The sequence below is a fragment of the Danio aesculapii genome, chromosome 4, assembly GCF_903798145.1.
Source record: "Danio aesculapii chromosome 4, fDanAes4.1, whole genome shotgun sequence".
NCBI classification, from domain to species: Eukaryota; Metazoa; Chordata; class Actinopteri; order Cypriniformes; family Danionidae; genus Danio; species Danio aesculapii.
Window position 1 is genome coordinate 4,302,066 of NC_079438.1, and position 15,704 is coordinate 4,317,769.

General features: G+C 37.5%; 1 protein-coding gene and 1 long non-coding RNA gene across 2 annotated transcripts in view; both read left to right on the forward strand.

The window, feature by feature from the left end:
• The first annotated feature begins 4,074 nt into the window (after positions 1-4,074).
• LOC130222017 (uncharacterized) lies at positions 4,075-12,560 on the forward strand. The gene is made up of 3 exons (XR_008836350.1): positions 4,075-4,497; positions 10,362-10,551; positions 12,127-12,560. It is a non-coding gene; the product is annotated as an uncharacterized LOC130222017 (long non-coding RNA).
• A 542-nt stretch (positions 12,561-13,102) lies between these two features.
• LOC130221936 (gastrula zinc finger protein XlCGF57.1-like) overlaps positions 13,103-15,704 on the forward strand; it is a 21,908-nt gene continuing 19,306 nt past the window's right edge. The window contains exons 1-2 of the mRNA XM_056454519.1: positions 13,103-13,178; positions 13,270-13,321. The gene's annotated coding sequence lies outside the window, so the exon portion shown is untranslated. The remainder of the gene's footprint in view (positions 13,179-13,269; positions 13,322-15,704) is intronic.

Consider the following 15,704-nt stretch of genomic DNA (forward strand, 5'->3'; position numbering starts at 1 on the left):
CAACAGCTGAAGAAAAAGAAAACCGATCAGCCATTTTCAAACTAACCACAAATTAAACGTGGTACATCAGCAACTTATGGACAGCACGCTGTGTATATTCAAAGTGCAAAATCTGCTGTTCTATAACAGCTATAAAAATATATAAAACTATAAAAAGCATTTTTCTGAGCAATACGACACTACACTATAAACTAGATTAAAGTTCATCGAGACAAACTTTAGGCTGGCTTGAGAAAGCTTAGACTGAAAATTTTAAAAGTAGTTTTAAGTTTAAAGTAGCTTATTGTTGTTAGCATGATTCTAGTACAAATTAGCATGTCATTAGCATGATTCTAGTATGAATAAGCATGTTATTTGCATGAACTAGCATGTTATTAGCAAGATTCTAGCATGGATTAGCTTGTTATTAGCATGATTCTAGAATGAATTACCATGTTACTAGCATGATTCCAGCATGAATTAGCATGTTATTAGCATGATTCCAGCATGAATTAGCATGTTACTAGCATGATTCCAACATGAATTACCATGTTAATAGCATGATTCCAGCATGAATTAGCATGTTACTAGCATGATTCCAGCATGAATTAGCATGTTACTAGCATGATTATAGTATGAAATATCATGTTATTAGCATGATTCTAGTATGAATTAGCATGTTGTTAGCATGATTCTAGTATGAATTAGCATGTTATTAGCATGATAGATAGATAGATAGATAGATAGATAGATAGATAGATAGATAGATAGATAGATAGATAGATAGATAGATAGATAGATAGATTAAATTAGTTTGAAAAAGATGGATGGATAGATAGATAGATAGATAGATAGATAGATAGATAGATAGATAGATAGATAGATAGATAGATAGATAGATAGATAGATAGATAGATAGATAGATTAAAGCAGTTTGAAAAAGATAGATAGATAGATAGATAGATAGATAGATAGATAGATAGATAGATAGATAGATAGATTAAAGCAGTTTGAAAAAGATGGATGGATGGATAGATAGATAGATAGATAGATAGATAGATAGATAGATAGATAGATAGATAGATCATCAGTTATTGGCAGTTTGATAGTCTGAGTTAAATGAGCCCAGCTAGAAGTCTGTGTGACAGTCTGATGCAGAGTTATGAGGTCACAAAGTTTGGTCCAATGATACGTCTATGGGATTTTTCCGACGGTCCCGGGACGTTTTTCGGAAAACCGAAAGTCGGATCAGTCAGAAAAGAGATAGCAACCCGAGTCAGAATAGTTTGGAGGTCTGGTGTGAGTTTGGTGGTCATAGCTCGAAAGCTCTAGGAGGAGATGCATTTTGATTTTTAGTATTAATAAGCATGTTATTAGCATGATTCTAGCATGTTATTAGCATGATTCTAGCATGGATTAGCTTGTTATTAGTATGATTCTAGAATGAATTACCATGTTACTAGCATGATTCTAGCATGAATTAGCATGTTACTAGCATGATTCTAGCATGTTACTAGCATGATTCTAGCATGAATTAGCATGTTACTAGCATGATTCTAGCATGTTACTAGCATGATTCCAGCATGAATTAGCATGTTATTAGCATGATTCCAGCATGAATTAGCATGTTACTAGCATGATTCCAACATGAATTACCATGTTAATCGGCATGATTCCAGCATGATTTAGCATGTTACTAGCATGATTCTAGTATGAAGTAGCATGTTGTTAGCATGATTCTAGCATGAATTAGCATGTTATTAGCATGATAGATAGATAGATAGATAGATAGATAGATAGATAGATAGATAGATAGATAGATAGATAGATAGATAGATTAAAGCAGTTTGAAAAAGATGGATAGATAGATAGATAGATAGATAGATAGATAGATAGATAGATAGATAGATAGATAGATAGATAGATAGATAGATAGATTAAAACAGTTTAAAAAAGTATGGATAGATAGATAGATAGATAGATAGATAGATAGATAGATAGATAGATAGATAGATAGATAGATAGATAGATAGATAGATAGATAGATTAAAGCAGTTTGAAAAAGATAGATAGATAGATAGATAGATAGATAGATAGATAGATAGATAGATAGATAGATAGATAGATAGATAGATTAAAGCAGTTTGAAATAGATGGATAGATAGATAGATAGATAGATAGATAGATAGATAGATAGATAGATAGATAGATAGATAGATAGATAGATAGATTAAAGCAGTTTGAAATAGATAGATAGATAGATAGATAGATAGATAGATAGATAGATAGATAGATAGATAGATAGATAGATAGATAGATAGATAGATAGATAGATAGATCATCAGTTATTGGCAGTTTGATAGTCTGAGTTAAATGAGCCCAGCTACAAATCTGTGTGACAGTCTGATGCAGAGTTATGAGGTCACAAAGTTTGGTCCAATGATACGTCTATGGGATTTTTACGACGGTCCCGGGACGTTTTTCGGAAAACCGAAAGTCGGATCAGTCGGAAAAGAAATAGCAAACCGAGTCAGAATAGTTTGGAGGTCTGGTGTGAGTTTGGTGGTCATAGCTCGAAAGCTCTAGGAGGAGATGCATTTTGATTTTTAGTCTCAGAAGAAGAATAATAATATATATAAAATAATAAGTTTAAATAGGATTTCAGTAGTCTAATAACGTGTTCTGAAATATAACTGAAAATTGTCACTGCGTTACTAAACTAATCAATTTTGTTAAACAGATACCAAATGTGTGCTTATTTATTTGAAACCACATAGGTAGTATTAGTTAGGGATGGCTGACGTGAAACTGACGTTTCAACGCAGTATCGAGATCCCGAAGCGCAAGTGTTTCGAAACACTACACGGAAGCATGATCCGAAACACCCAGGTCACGTGACTAAAGTGTTTCGAAACACCTGGTCATGTGACCAAAGCAATTCAAAGCATCGATCAGTTCCGAAGCGTTTCGAGACCTGGCGAATCTGCGTTTAACAAACAGGGTCTGAAAATTCATCTGTCTCATACAGCCTAGCGGATATGCGTATGCATGTTGTTACTTAGCTTCAAATGACTTTTGGATTCGAATCCCGACTTGTACAAATACTCCAAATTCATGATTTTATGAGCTTTAATAATGTTACTGTTTTATAGTGTAGTCTAGATAGGATACAGCTGCTGATATGTTATCAATTTAGCATCATTTGTATAACACTGTATAACAATAATGAATATTTTACAGTACTGTGATGGTTGGGTTTAGGGTTTAGGTAGACGTTAATAAAATACAATGGGAAATTTATTGAATAATATAAATAATTCCGGTTAACTTCTGGCCTCAACCATGTTTGATCTTGCAACAACCCTGTTTTATGACCAAAACAAGACATATTTATTCACAAAGTGTTTATTCGGATGTCAGACCAACGTTGAAACAAAACGATACAAGAACAGAGCATTTCAAACTGATATTAAAGCATTTCAAAATAGCTTCATCAGTCTGGATTCGAAGCCAGTATCCCCACAGGGTAGTCAGGAACCCTAACCGCTCCACTAAATCCCTTGCGGATCCTATCTTACAAAGCGGGGTTTAATACCTCAATTTGCTCAACTGTTCTTAGCTGAAGCTATTTCAGTGCAATACATAAAATGACCACTAGGTGTCACCGTAGAGTGGGGTTTCGAAACGTTTCGAAGCTTCGACACATTTGCTCCGACTGTTTCAGTGGTTCACGAAGCCTCGCTTTGCCCACCACTAGTATTAGTAAGAGTAATAAATAATAGTAATGTTAATAGCGCATTCGGTCACACACTCGGCCTACGTCGCGCATATACGGTCTCTCTTGGGTGCACACTTGTGCAGCGTCCCAATTCGCATACTATCCGTCTTAAATAATATTTGAAAATAGAATTAGTATGTCCAAATCGTAGTATGTCGAAAAGAGTATGCCAATTTTAACGCTGCATCCGAAATCTCATACTTCCATACTAGATAGTACGAGCTGAAAAGTATGTCCGAATTCATAAAATTCGAAAATCAGTATGCGAGAAGTACCCGAATGACTTAGTACTTCCGGCGAGATTCTGGAGTGAGCATTACATGCACGCTGTGCTATCCCATGATGCCCCGCGAGAGAATTCATGAACGCAACTGACGCAGGTAGGTCACCTGACCATGACAAAATGGCGGATGTAGTACGTCCGTATTTCAGTCACACTGCTCACATTCATACTGTGTAGAACGTACTTTTCTAACGGCTAAGTAGTACGTTTAAATTCAAATGCAGTACCTATAGTAGTAGGCGGTTTCGAACGCAGCCTAAGTGTAGAAGCGGCCATACTCTAACCGCTGCTGTTTTCTGTGTTATATTTCATCTTCAACAGCAATACTGAACTTATATAAAGACGTGTTTGGTCATTAACGTCTGAATGCAGAATTATCCAAACACCTGAGGAGATTTCTCTGCATGGAAGACTCGTGAATGGGAGATTAACCTGCTGCTGCCGCTTCTCCAATAAGGTAGGGAATTAAATATGACAGAAATGTGGACGATGTGTGGATTATTGACAGGGCTCATAACCAGTGGTGTAGTCAGGGATATACGCACGTATACTCCGTATGCCTACTTTTTTCCATGAGCTTTTCAAATTGCGTTTATACACACAATATAAGCAGTTTAAAAGTTTACGGACATTTAATGTTCCTTTGAAATTATATTGGTGCAATAAATAATCATGAATAGTTGAAAGTGTTAAAATATTCTTTAAATGTATTTTATAACTGAAAATAACAAAGTGAATCATGAATTTGCCAAGAAATGCTCCACTTTACCACTGTAAAATAAAGCCCCTCCTTACGCAATACTAGAACCTGGGGCCTCATGTACAGAGAACCCCTCCTTACCTCCTCCCCCATATATATATATATATATATGGTAATGATATGGCAAAACCCAAACGAAAAAGCAATGGCAAAAGCAAGCCAGAAGAGAAACTTCGCAGAATGTGAATTGGAGGTGCTCCTATCGGAGGTAGACCGGAGGAAATCTGTGTTATTTGGAAGTTTGTCCTCCGGAATTAATAACAAAAGAAAAAAAAGTGGAGTGGGAGAGTTTAGCTGACGCGGTTAACGAAGTGGGGTCTGAACATCGCACTGTGACTGAATTAAAAAAGAAATGGTCCGATGTAAAGGTGCAGGTTAAGAGGAGAACAGCGGCGCACTGTCAAAGTGTGGACCGAACAGGCGGGAGAACATGGGATGCTAAACTAACACCCTTTGAGGAGAGAGTTGCCTCAATTGTGGGCAATACTTTACTGTCTGGGGTAGTATCCGTGTCTGTGGGAGACACAGATGTATTAGAGGAACACTTTGTTAGGGCGGTATAGCAGCACCTCTTCGCTCTTATCAAGGAAGCGCCACTGGCATTTCAATCGCCTGCTCTACAACTGACCAAGTGCGAGAATGGGCGTCATTGTATCTGCACTCTTGGTCGGTTTGTGGGTTGTTAACAGCCACGTCTTTAATGGATAACCGCGGTCTCCTGATATGCAGTTAAATAATTACGCTAAATAAAATAAAATAAAACTTAGCTGGAATAATATCCACCCATCGCGCACCCTGCCACCTTAGAGCCCTCGGTTCGCCCATGTCCTCTAATAAGGCCAACATGTGTTGGTGGGATACTTTGTAGTGTGCCATTTAACATAATTGCCTCAAGGAGTCGCAACAAGTAAAACACAAGAAATACTCGTACGCCAGACATGAAGTTGGCGCAAATCAACGCACATTCACACGTTAATTTCATCGTTAGTAAACCAAACTTGAGCACGAAATCTGGCGTACGCAGCGTTGATACATGAGGCCCCTGGTCTGTATATAACCATGGAAATATATGAACACTCACAATAACATCAAAGTTGTGCTTTTGTAAAACTGAGAAAATAAGCAAGATGCGCTTTCTGCAGTCTCATGCAGCGTCCGTGAAATATAGCACGTCACAGCAATGAACTGGCTACTTGACACGAGAATAAAACCGTAGAAACTCTTGAAACGTATGCAGCATTGGCAGTCTTCATTTTTTAAGGCTGATTTACACTTCTGCGTCAAGCGCACGTGTATGCTACGGCGCAGCCTACGCGTGGATGCATAGCCCTCGCCGTGGCCGTCGGCATCGCTGACGCGCACCGCTCAAAAAATTTAACTACACATCGCAACGACACATAGCGCAAGCTCTGTGATTGTTCGGCTTGGTAGCGCTGACGAGTGTGGGCGGAACCGAGAGCCGCGCAAGCCCGATGAAGTGATTGTTTACAAGTGTGGAGTCCTGTGACGGAGCTCCGGATGGAAAGTTTTGTTTTGTGTTTACCTCATGGTTGAAGTTGTTGCACGTCCGCCGGTTCCTGCCTCAAAATGAGCGAGTTTGAACCACTTGTAAATTAAGGAAAGGGTTCAGAAAAAACAAAACACCAGCGAAGAAACTCGACACAGAGGAACATAAACACCTACTGCCAACTAGCATTTCGGAAGTGTTATTGCAGAGCAATACAAACAGCGCACAGAAGTTGGGTGGCACCGTCACAACCGTGGCTACGCCCCTGCTACAATAATAATAACAGCAACAACAATAACAAAATAATAACAAAAAATAGGACAGGCCTACTATGGCGTTGCAACAAAATAGTAATAATTATCAAATAAATAATTACAATAGGCTAATAGCATATATATATATATATATATATATATATATATATATATATATATATATATATATATATATATATATATATATATATATATATTATTAAAATAGGAGGAAACTAAATAAAAACATTTGTTATAGCCACAGGGCCCAGTGTGTTCTTATTCTGGCCCTAAAAACTATAAAAAAAAAAATTAGTAAATAATAATTATCATTATTATTTAAGCCTACAGTAGCTCTGAAATGATTATACAAGACAGGTGCTGCACGGAAATAGCTATCTTTGCTCAGCATCTGGTGCACAGCAGCTATATGTAAACTATACATTTATTTTAATGACAAATGTCTAATAATACTGCTAATTTCCGTTTTTATTTAATTTATACTTACACAATGAATGTAAGCCTGATAACTGTGTGTAGTTCAAATGATAGAATATGTCAACTTAGTTTAAATTTATAATTAAATAATAATTATTAAAAGCCTGGGTGCTGATCGCAGAGGACTTTTATTTTGAGGGCGAGGTTGTGAACTCAGATTTGGTTGACCAATCAGAGGAAAATGGGCATTTCCAGCCTGATCTCACGAGAAAACGTAAGTATTTTACGTTTTGTCAGTTTAGTGGCTAATTCGTTCGAATTAGTACGATTTTTAAAAAGGAGGCGTGGCACCTAACCCCACCCCTAAACCCAACCGTCATTGGGGGATGAGCAAATTGTACTAAATTGTACGAATTAGATCATACGAATTCGTACGAATTAGCCACTAAATCAAAAAGTTACGAATTGCCGTGAGATTGTGTTGGCATTTCAGCACCGCCTACATGTGTATAATGAATTTTAAAGTCGTTTATCTGTTCTCCTACCCTAAATTAAAAAAAAAAATGAAAATCCAGCCAAAATCTCGTTTTTTTGTGAGCAAAAGAAAAACCAAAAAACGTCTGTTTTCATCCTTTTATTTATTCCGTTTAAAACTGGAAAACAAGTGAACAAAACGTACACGGTCTGTACACGGACCCACTCAGCGAATGTACTCATAATAACTGCATATCACAGTCACATCAGAGTGAAACATCATGTGTTGTATTGTTTTAAAGAGCCCATATTATGGGTTTTTGAAAATGCCCTTCCATGTAGTGTGTCACACAGCTCTAAGTGAAGTGAAATATCCAGCTAAGGCTTAAATCTGTAAGTGTACAGTGTTTAAAATTATTAATTCATCTATAAAAGAGTCGACTCATAGTGCTTCAAACGAGTCGTCTTGATAACGAGTCATTAGGTGTTTTGTGATGACGCAGCTACGAAACACAAGTAGTTGCACACGCAAACCCGGGAGATTTGAATCCTGCGGCCCCGCCCACTAACAGAAAAAAAGTCTCTCACACACACACACAGAGACACACACAGACACCGGTCGAATGAAGTCAGGCTGTGCAGATGGATATTATTGACAGTCTAATCAAAGATGAAACATCAGCAATATAGCCCAGCCTTGAGCAGTTCAAGTGCTTCTGGAAACTACATGCTTTCAAAGAAGACTTTATCAGTTTGTTAAAGGAAGGATCAGTGAAGACTGTCAGAAAATGGATCAGTGCATCATGAATCAGTTTCTTCCCTCATTTCACAAGTGTAAGTACGTGCGATTAAAATTGTTGCCTCGTTTACTCTAGTTTGCAAATTATGTATTTAGTTGTGTTTTGTTACTTGTAACTGTATCAGGTTATCTCTTGATTCTCATATCGCGTGTACAGCCACGTTGAGAACGCGACGCGTGCCGCTTTGTTTACGGATCGTTAGCTGTTGCTACACGCATGCAACGGTCAAGTTTCAAAATAGTTCAGCTCAGTTTTCGAGGTGAGGTGTCTAAATTGCACCCAGCAAGCTGAACTGGTGCTCTAGGCGTGTGTGTCACGTGTGTGTGTGTGTGTGTGTGTGTGTGTCTCCTCTGAGGGTAATGTGTGTGTGTGTGTCTCCTCGTGTGTGTAACGCTCTAGGCCGGATGATCACGCAGCCCTCAACCCAATAGTGAAAACGAAAGGGACCCGTTAGTACAATGAGGACCGGGGGGTGTCGCGGTTGAATTTGAAGACCGGGGGGGATATAACTGAGTGCCGCGGATATAACGGAGCGATTCGCGGATATAACTGAGCGCCACGCCGTCTCTATTCTGCCACCCTAGGTCTCCTCTATGGACGCGCCGGCCCTGTGTGTGTGTGTGTGTGCGTGTGTGTGTGTGTGTGTGTGTGTGTATGTGTGTGTGTGTGTGTGTGTGTGTGTGTGTGTGAAAAGAGCAAGTAGACTGCGACGGGCTAGGAGATCTCCTCGCCAGTTCTTGGACTTTTTGCTCAATAAAATAGTTAGTCGTCAGTATTTTCTAGTCCATCGTCTGTGTTTACATTCACCCACTGGCAGCCAAAATCCATTATGAAGCGTGTGTGCACTGTGACTACTTTTATAATGTTGATTAGCTGCTGGGCATTTCACTCTGTCTCACGCTGAAGCCTTGTCCGTGTCGACCAATCGCAGCAGGCTGTCATCGGTCCAATCAGCGCAGATTAGCTTCGCGCTGAGGAGGGGTTTGGGAATAAATGAATCGCTGAACGATTCATATGGGAGTCGCTGGGATAATTAGGTAAAAATAAATGCAGATTATAAGACCATCAAAGTGTTGTTTGACCTTGCATGCATATTAGACTGTTGTTGGAGACCCTTACAACCTAAATATGACCCTATTTCATGTATAATATGGGCTCTTTAAAACTTATTCTCTATTTTGACTTATATTATGATGTGAAATATGTCAATTAGCCTTTGTGTTTTTTAATATGTTTATATTTGTGCCATTGTAAATTTGAAAAGTGGTAGTTTTATTTTTATTTAATACATGGAAAAAATGAACTAGGCTAGCATTTGGGTTTTTGAAGAAGTGTGCTTTGCCTTTGTTTTCCTGATTTTTTACAATTTTTATTATTATTTTAAATGTACAGTTTGTTAAAGACCGGTTTTTCTTTTATTAATTCTTTTGAAAACAAAAGAAGATATTGAAGATTGACTTCCATAGTGTTTGTTTTTTCTTCTGTGGAAGTCAATAGTTACAGGTAACTGATGTTATATATATATATATATATATATATATATATATATATATATATATATATATATATATATATATATATATATTGCTAATGAATCAAAGAAACATTGACTTTCGGCGTTTCTATGCCTACTTTTAAAATTTGGGTTGGGTGGGTAATAGTACACCACCTTTTTTTGGGACTACACCACTGACTTACAGAAATATTTAAAAGCTAAGGAAAGATCCTACATTGTTCATGTGACTTTTTGCCCTGTAGGCCGACTAGACTATCAGAGTTGAACTTTGTGATATATTTATTTGCTAGTACAAATAAGTATTTATTAATGCTAGCAAATTCATAAGTTGTAATTTGTGCCAATGTTATCTTAAATTTTATTAACTGTTTTTTTTGTCATGTGTTTTTTTATAGTCATGTGATTTGTCTGTACCATTTTATGCATGTTTAAGATGTTAATGTAGAATTTTAATGCTTATTATTATTATTATTATTATTATTATTATTATTAAAGTTTTTCTGTACAACATTTAAAAAAATGTTACAAATGACATTCTTTCATCATTCATTCATTTTCAACTGCTTTTCCAGAGCGGGTCGTGGGGGCAGCAGTCTTATGAGAGAACCCCAGACACTCTCCCTCTCCCCAGACACTTCCTCCAGCTCCTCCGGGGGGATCCCAAGGCATTTCCAGGCCAACGAGAGACATAGTCCCTCCAGCGTGTCCTGGGTCTTCCCTGAGGCCTCCTCCCGGTGGGACATGCCTGGAACACCTCCCTAGGTAGGTGTCTAGGAGGCATCCGAAACAGATGCCTGAGCCACCTCAGCTGACTTCTCTCAATGTAGAGGAGCAGCAGCTCTACTCCGAGCTCCTCCTGGTTGATAGAGCTCCTCACCCTATCTATAAGGGTGCGCCCTGCCACTCTGCGAAGTAAACTCATTTTGGCCGCTTGTATCCAAGATCTTGTCCTTTCGGACATGACCCAAAGCTCATGACCATAGGTGAGAGTAGGAACATAGATTGACCGGTAAATCGAGAGCTTTGCCTTTCGGCTCAGCTCCTTCTTTACCACAACAGACCGATACATCGACCGCATTACTGCTGCTGCACCAGCCCGCCTGTCAATCTCACATTCCATCCTTCCCTTACTAGTGAACAAAACCCCAAGATACTTGAACTCCTCCACATGGGGTAAGGACTTTCCTCCAACCTGGAGATGGCCTCCATGAACCGCCACCTTATCGTAGTGGAAGGGGTTGAGTGTCTGAGTGATCCTAAGAACTATGTTGTTGGGGGCTAATGCCCCTGGTAGGGTCTCCCAAGGCAAAAAGGTCCTAGGTGACAGGTCAGACTAAGTGCGGTTCAAAAACCCCTTATGAGTTTCTTAACATCGAGGACCGTGACGTCGCCCAGTATGGTGCAGCCATAACACTTCCGAAATGCTAGTTGGCAGTAGGTGTTTAAGTTCCTCTGTGTCGAGTTTCTTTGCTGGTGTTTTGTTTTTTCTGAACGCTACCTTAATGTACAAATGGTTCAAAATGGAGGCAGGAACCGGCGAATGTGCAACAACTTTAAGCATGAGGTAAACACAAAACAAAACTTTCCATCCGGAGCTCCGTCACGGGACTCCACACTTGTAAACAATCGCTTAATCGGGCTCGCGCAGCTCTCGATTCCACCCACACTCGTCAGCGCTACCAAGCCGAACAATCACAGAGCTTGCGCTATGTGTCGTTGCGATGTGTAGCCGACTCTGGAGCCAGGCCTGGGGTTGGGGCTCGTATGCGAGAGCCTGGTGGCCAGGTTAATTCCCACGGAACCCGGCCGGGCTTAGCCTGAAGGAGCGACGTGGGACCATCCTCCTGCAGGCCCACCACCTGCAGGGGGAGTCGTAAGGGGCCAGTGCATTGTGGAGCGGGTGGTGGTCGAAAGCTAGGACAACCTGATCGTCGGACATTCTTTCACGGCCCTTAAACTCATACCGTTTCCCCTGTATTTGCTTGTAAGCGTAATGAAATAAATTGAATTAATGGCCGATTCAATTTCTTTAATGAACGACTAAGAAAATCTTTAATCAGGGTCAGCTCTAATTCAAACAAACAAACGAAAAGTGACACTGGTGTGTTTTATAAATGCATAGTTGCACAGCCACACTGATAAGCTCTGCACAAGGACGATGATGATTCTAAACATCAGTAAACTGAACCTGGCATTTCATTACCAATCAAAACAAGCAATAATTATAAGTGTGTATATATATATATATATATATATATATATATATATATATATATATATATATATATATATATGACCAACTGTATTACTGTGTGGTTTGGCAACACTACTATAAAGGACCGCAAACGTCTGCAGAGAGGGGTGAGGACTGCAGGAGATCATCAGGACCTGCAGACTATCTACCATCGCACAGTCCACAAGAGAGCTGCCTCCATCCTGAAACAACACAGAATATTCACACTCCTAACCTCAGGGCGGAGGTATAGGAGTGTGAGATGCAGGACTGCCAGACTCAAGAACTCCTTTTTCCCATCAGCTTTCAGACTTAGGATAACGGATAACCAGTGGACATAAACAGTGTCATTCTTTGCTCAGTAGCACACTATATTCTCCATCCCAGTTTGCACTATTAATGCATACAACCGCACTCGATCTGCTCCAGCCATTATACTGTTGTTTGCTCATAAGCCAATTGCACTAGGCACATTTTGCATATTAAGCACAATTTTAAGAACTACTATACATTGTTTACACCTGTTTACATTACTCCACTATCAGTATTATATATTGTTTACATTCATAGATGTTTATATATATATACATTTTATAGTTATACTTCCGTCACTTCTGTGTATATATGTGTATGTCATGTATGATGTGTATGTTATGTGTATGACTTCATTGTGGACGGCAAAGTAAGAATTTCATTGTACAGGAAAACGTGTTTTCTTTACTGTGCACATTACAATAAACAAATTGAATTGAATGTGTGTGTGTGTGAAAATAACTTAAATTTTCATCGCTGACGAAAGTGAAGAGATGGGGATTTTTAAATAATTATTATTTTAATTAGAAAATGCATGAAACAGAAGTGTAGAACTCATAGATTGTTCATTTTTAAAAAGAATAAGAAGTTAAACTGTCTATAATGAGTAGCAGCTGTGATTTTCAAACAGAATCATGTGTACTTCACACTATGTTTTCAGCCTATTATTGGGCAGCATAATATATTTAACTGTGATTTTCAACATTAATTAATTTTTTTATTTTTATAATGTTTTTTTTATACGCAGCTTCTGAACAGAGCCTTTATTTTGAATTTCCCATGTGACGTCATTAAGCCGCGCCGCTCCCGCGTGTGTTGTGATTCGTGAAGCGGCTGGAGAAAGGTTTGTTATAAAGCTTTTTTATTACGCGTTAATATTTTAATATAGGTTTTTGAAACAATATTAACAGTTAAACACGTTGTTATAATTTTAGAAGCATTGCTGTATGTCTGAACGGCTACTGAAGTCAACTCGCAGAGCTTTAGGTAAGTTAATGTAACTTACTGAATGAATTTATGAGTAGCAGAGAAGTTGCGTCTCTTTTTGTTTCCTAAACACGAACTCGGTCAGACTGCAAGTTTAATGTTGAGAGAAACGAAGCTTTACGAGTCCAATTAATCACATTTTCTTACTTTGCTTCTTTTAAAGGATATAAATAATCAAATAAGTCCACAATATTTACCATTAAGGGTAAAGATAATCATATTTTTTTCCCCAAAGCTATATTCGGTTCGAGCCCCAGTAAAGATTTATTTCAGTGAACAAAAGGTAATAACAAGGGTGTCTGAATTGTAAGTTTAAGTATAATATTAGCTAACATAATTCAGATATCATTTATGTATTAAATTATTTTAATGAAACGCTTTTTTCGAGTGTAAATGCTACAAAAACCAATCGAGGTAAAGTTGGTTTTATATTCACACATTCAGTCTGTCTCATTAATAATATAATCTCAGAAAAGTATTAATTGGAAATTCTAAATAGTAAAATCATATTAGCAGCCAACATCCATCAAAAAACAGCATTGTTCACACTCAAATAAATAGTGCTAATGTTGTTTTGAAGTCATACTTGCATGTGATTTCAGTTGAATATTCAAAGTACCATGGTAAACAATGTACGGAGCTGTCGCTGAACGAATTTGCGAATATTAAACCAACTTTACCTCAATCAAACACCACAGACATTGTTTAGCAAATCACTAGCGTAGCCAGAAAAGAGAGTCTGTATGTGTCTAAGAAAAACTGTCAGATTCTGTGAAAATAAGTTGTTATTATTGTGGAAATTGGTTAGTTTAGGCATGGATAACACACAACTTAACGTTTTTTTGTTATTTTAAAAGGAAATGAAATGTTATTGACATTATCAGAAGTGTTTTTGTTGTGTTTTTCTAGGAAATTATCCATTACGACTGATCGCTATACAATTTTTTTTTTGTCATGTTATATAATTGTTTAATATATTTAGTTTTTTTAATGATTTGTCTAAATTTGTGTTTAACTTGTAACACAGATTTCTTCATGTAAACACACCCGCAATAAACCAACAAGATCCTCAAACTGTTAGCTTGAAAGCCATATTTAGGCCCACACGGAATCTGCGCGCGCAGAATTCTGCAGATTTTTATCCCATCATTAATTCTGTTCATTTACTTGAGTAAATGTGTTTAAATCTATATTTATTCAGTTTTATAATTAATTACAGTAATATTATCGACTAATATGAAAATGTTCATCTGATTTATGTACAATGCAGTTTGTACATTAATATTTTCTGTCTTTTAGTAGAGATATTATATGAGAGACTTGCTTTGTTTACCAAATAAAGTGAATCTAATTGGATTTGCATTTTAAACATTAAATGAAAGTTAAAACGATTTTATTTTTTATTAAACATATTAAGGTTTTAGTTATGATACTCTTAAAATAATTCAGCAGAAATCCGCAGATTTTTACCAAAATTCTCAGCAGAAATGGCAAAAAACGTCCGCAGATTCCGTCTGGCCCTACTCATATTTAGTACGAAATAAAAACACAGGCGTTTAAGTTCCGTTTGAATTTCAAAACAATCAATGCCGATAAAAAACAAAAATGATTTCCGTGTTGGATTCTAAGTGGACTGCAAAAACATTCCAAAATACAGGCATTGCAAATATGAAAATTGGAAAGTTATAATAATAAAGTAATAATAAATGCAAACATTGTAAAGTTGTACTGCTGAGAGTTCATCATTAGTTATAAAGTAGAAACAATTTTGCTTAGTCCTCCTTTACATTCATCCAGTTGCTAAGATGAAGTCCATGTAAGAATTCTATAGTCTTTGGCATTGGCGTCGCTAGGCCTATTTTAGGGTGGCTGTAGCTAAGCATGGGCCGGTATAAGATTCTGACGTTATGAAAACCTTGGATAAAAAAATCACGGTATTGGGATTACTGCTCTAAAATATATTCTTTTTAAACGTGTGCGTAAAAAACAAAAACTTTCCCTTTTGAACGCAATATAATTAATTTTGAGAAACATTTAAAATACGTTAGAAGAGTAAACATGTCAGGCTGAATTAATTATTGACTTCTGCTGTCTTCGTTTGTTTTAAAAACGGATTTTTTTAAATTTAAAATGGCGTCTTTAGATATATTTTCTGCCGGAGATACTGTTGTCCTAAAAAAAATATTTAAAAAACGTAAATAAAAAATCGTGCACATACCTTAGGAACGGAATTGCAGAAAATTCTGACGGTTTTAAAGCCTTGACTTTTCCAAACCGCGATATACCTTGAAAATGGTTATCGTCCTATGCCTAGCTGTAGCCCCTCTATATTTCTACTCAGCCCCCTTAAAATTTTAGCGATTAGCTTATAAACTACACTAAA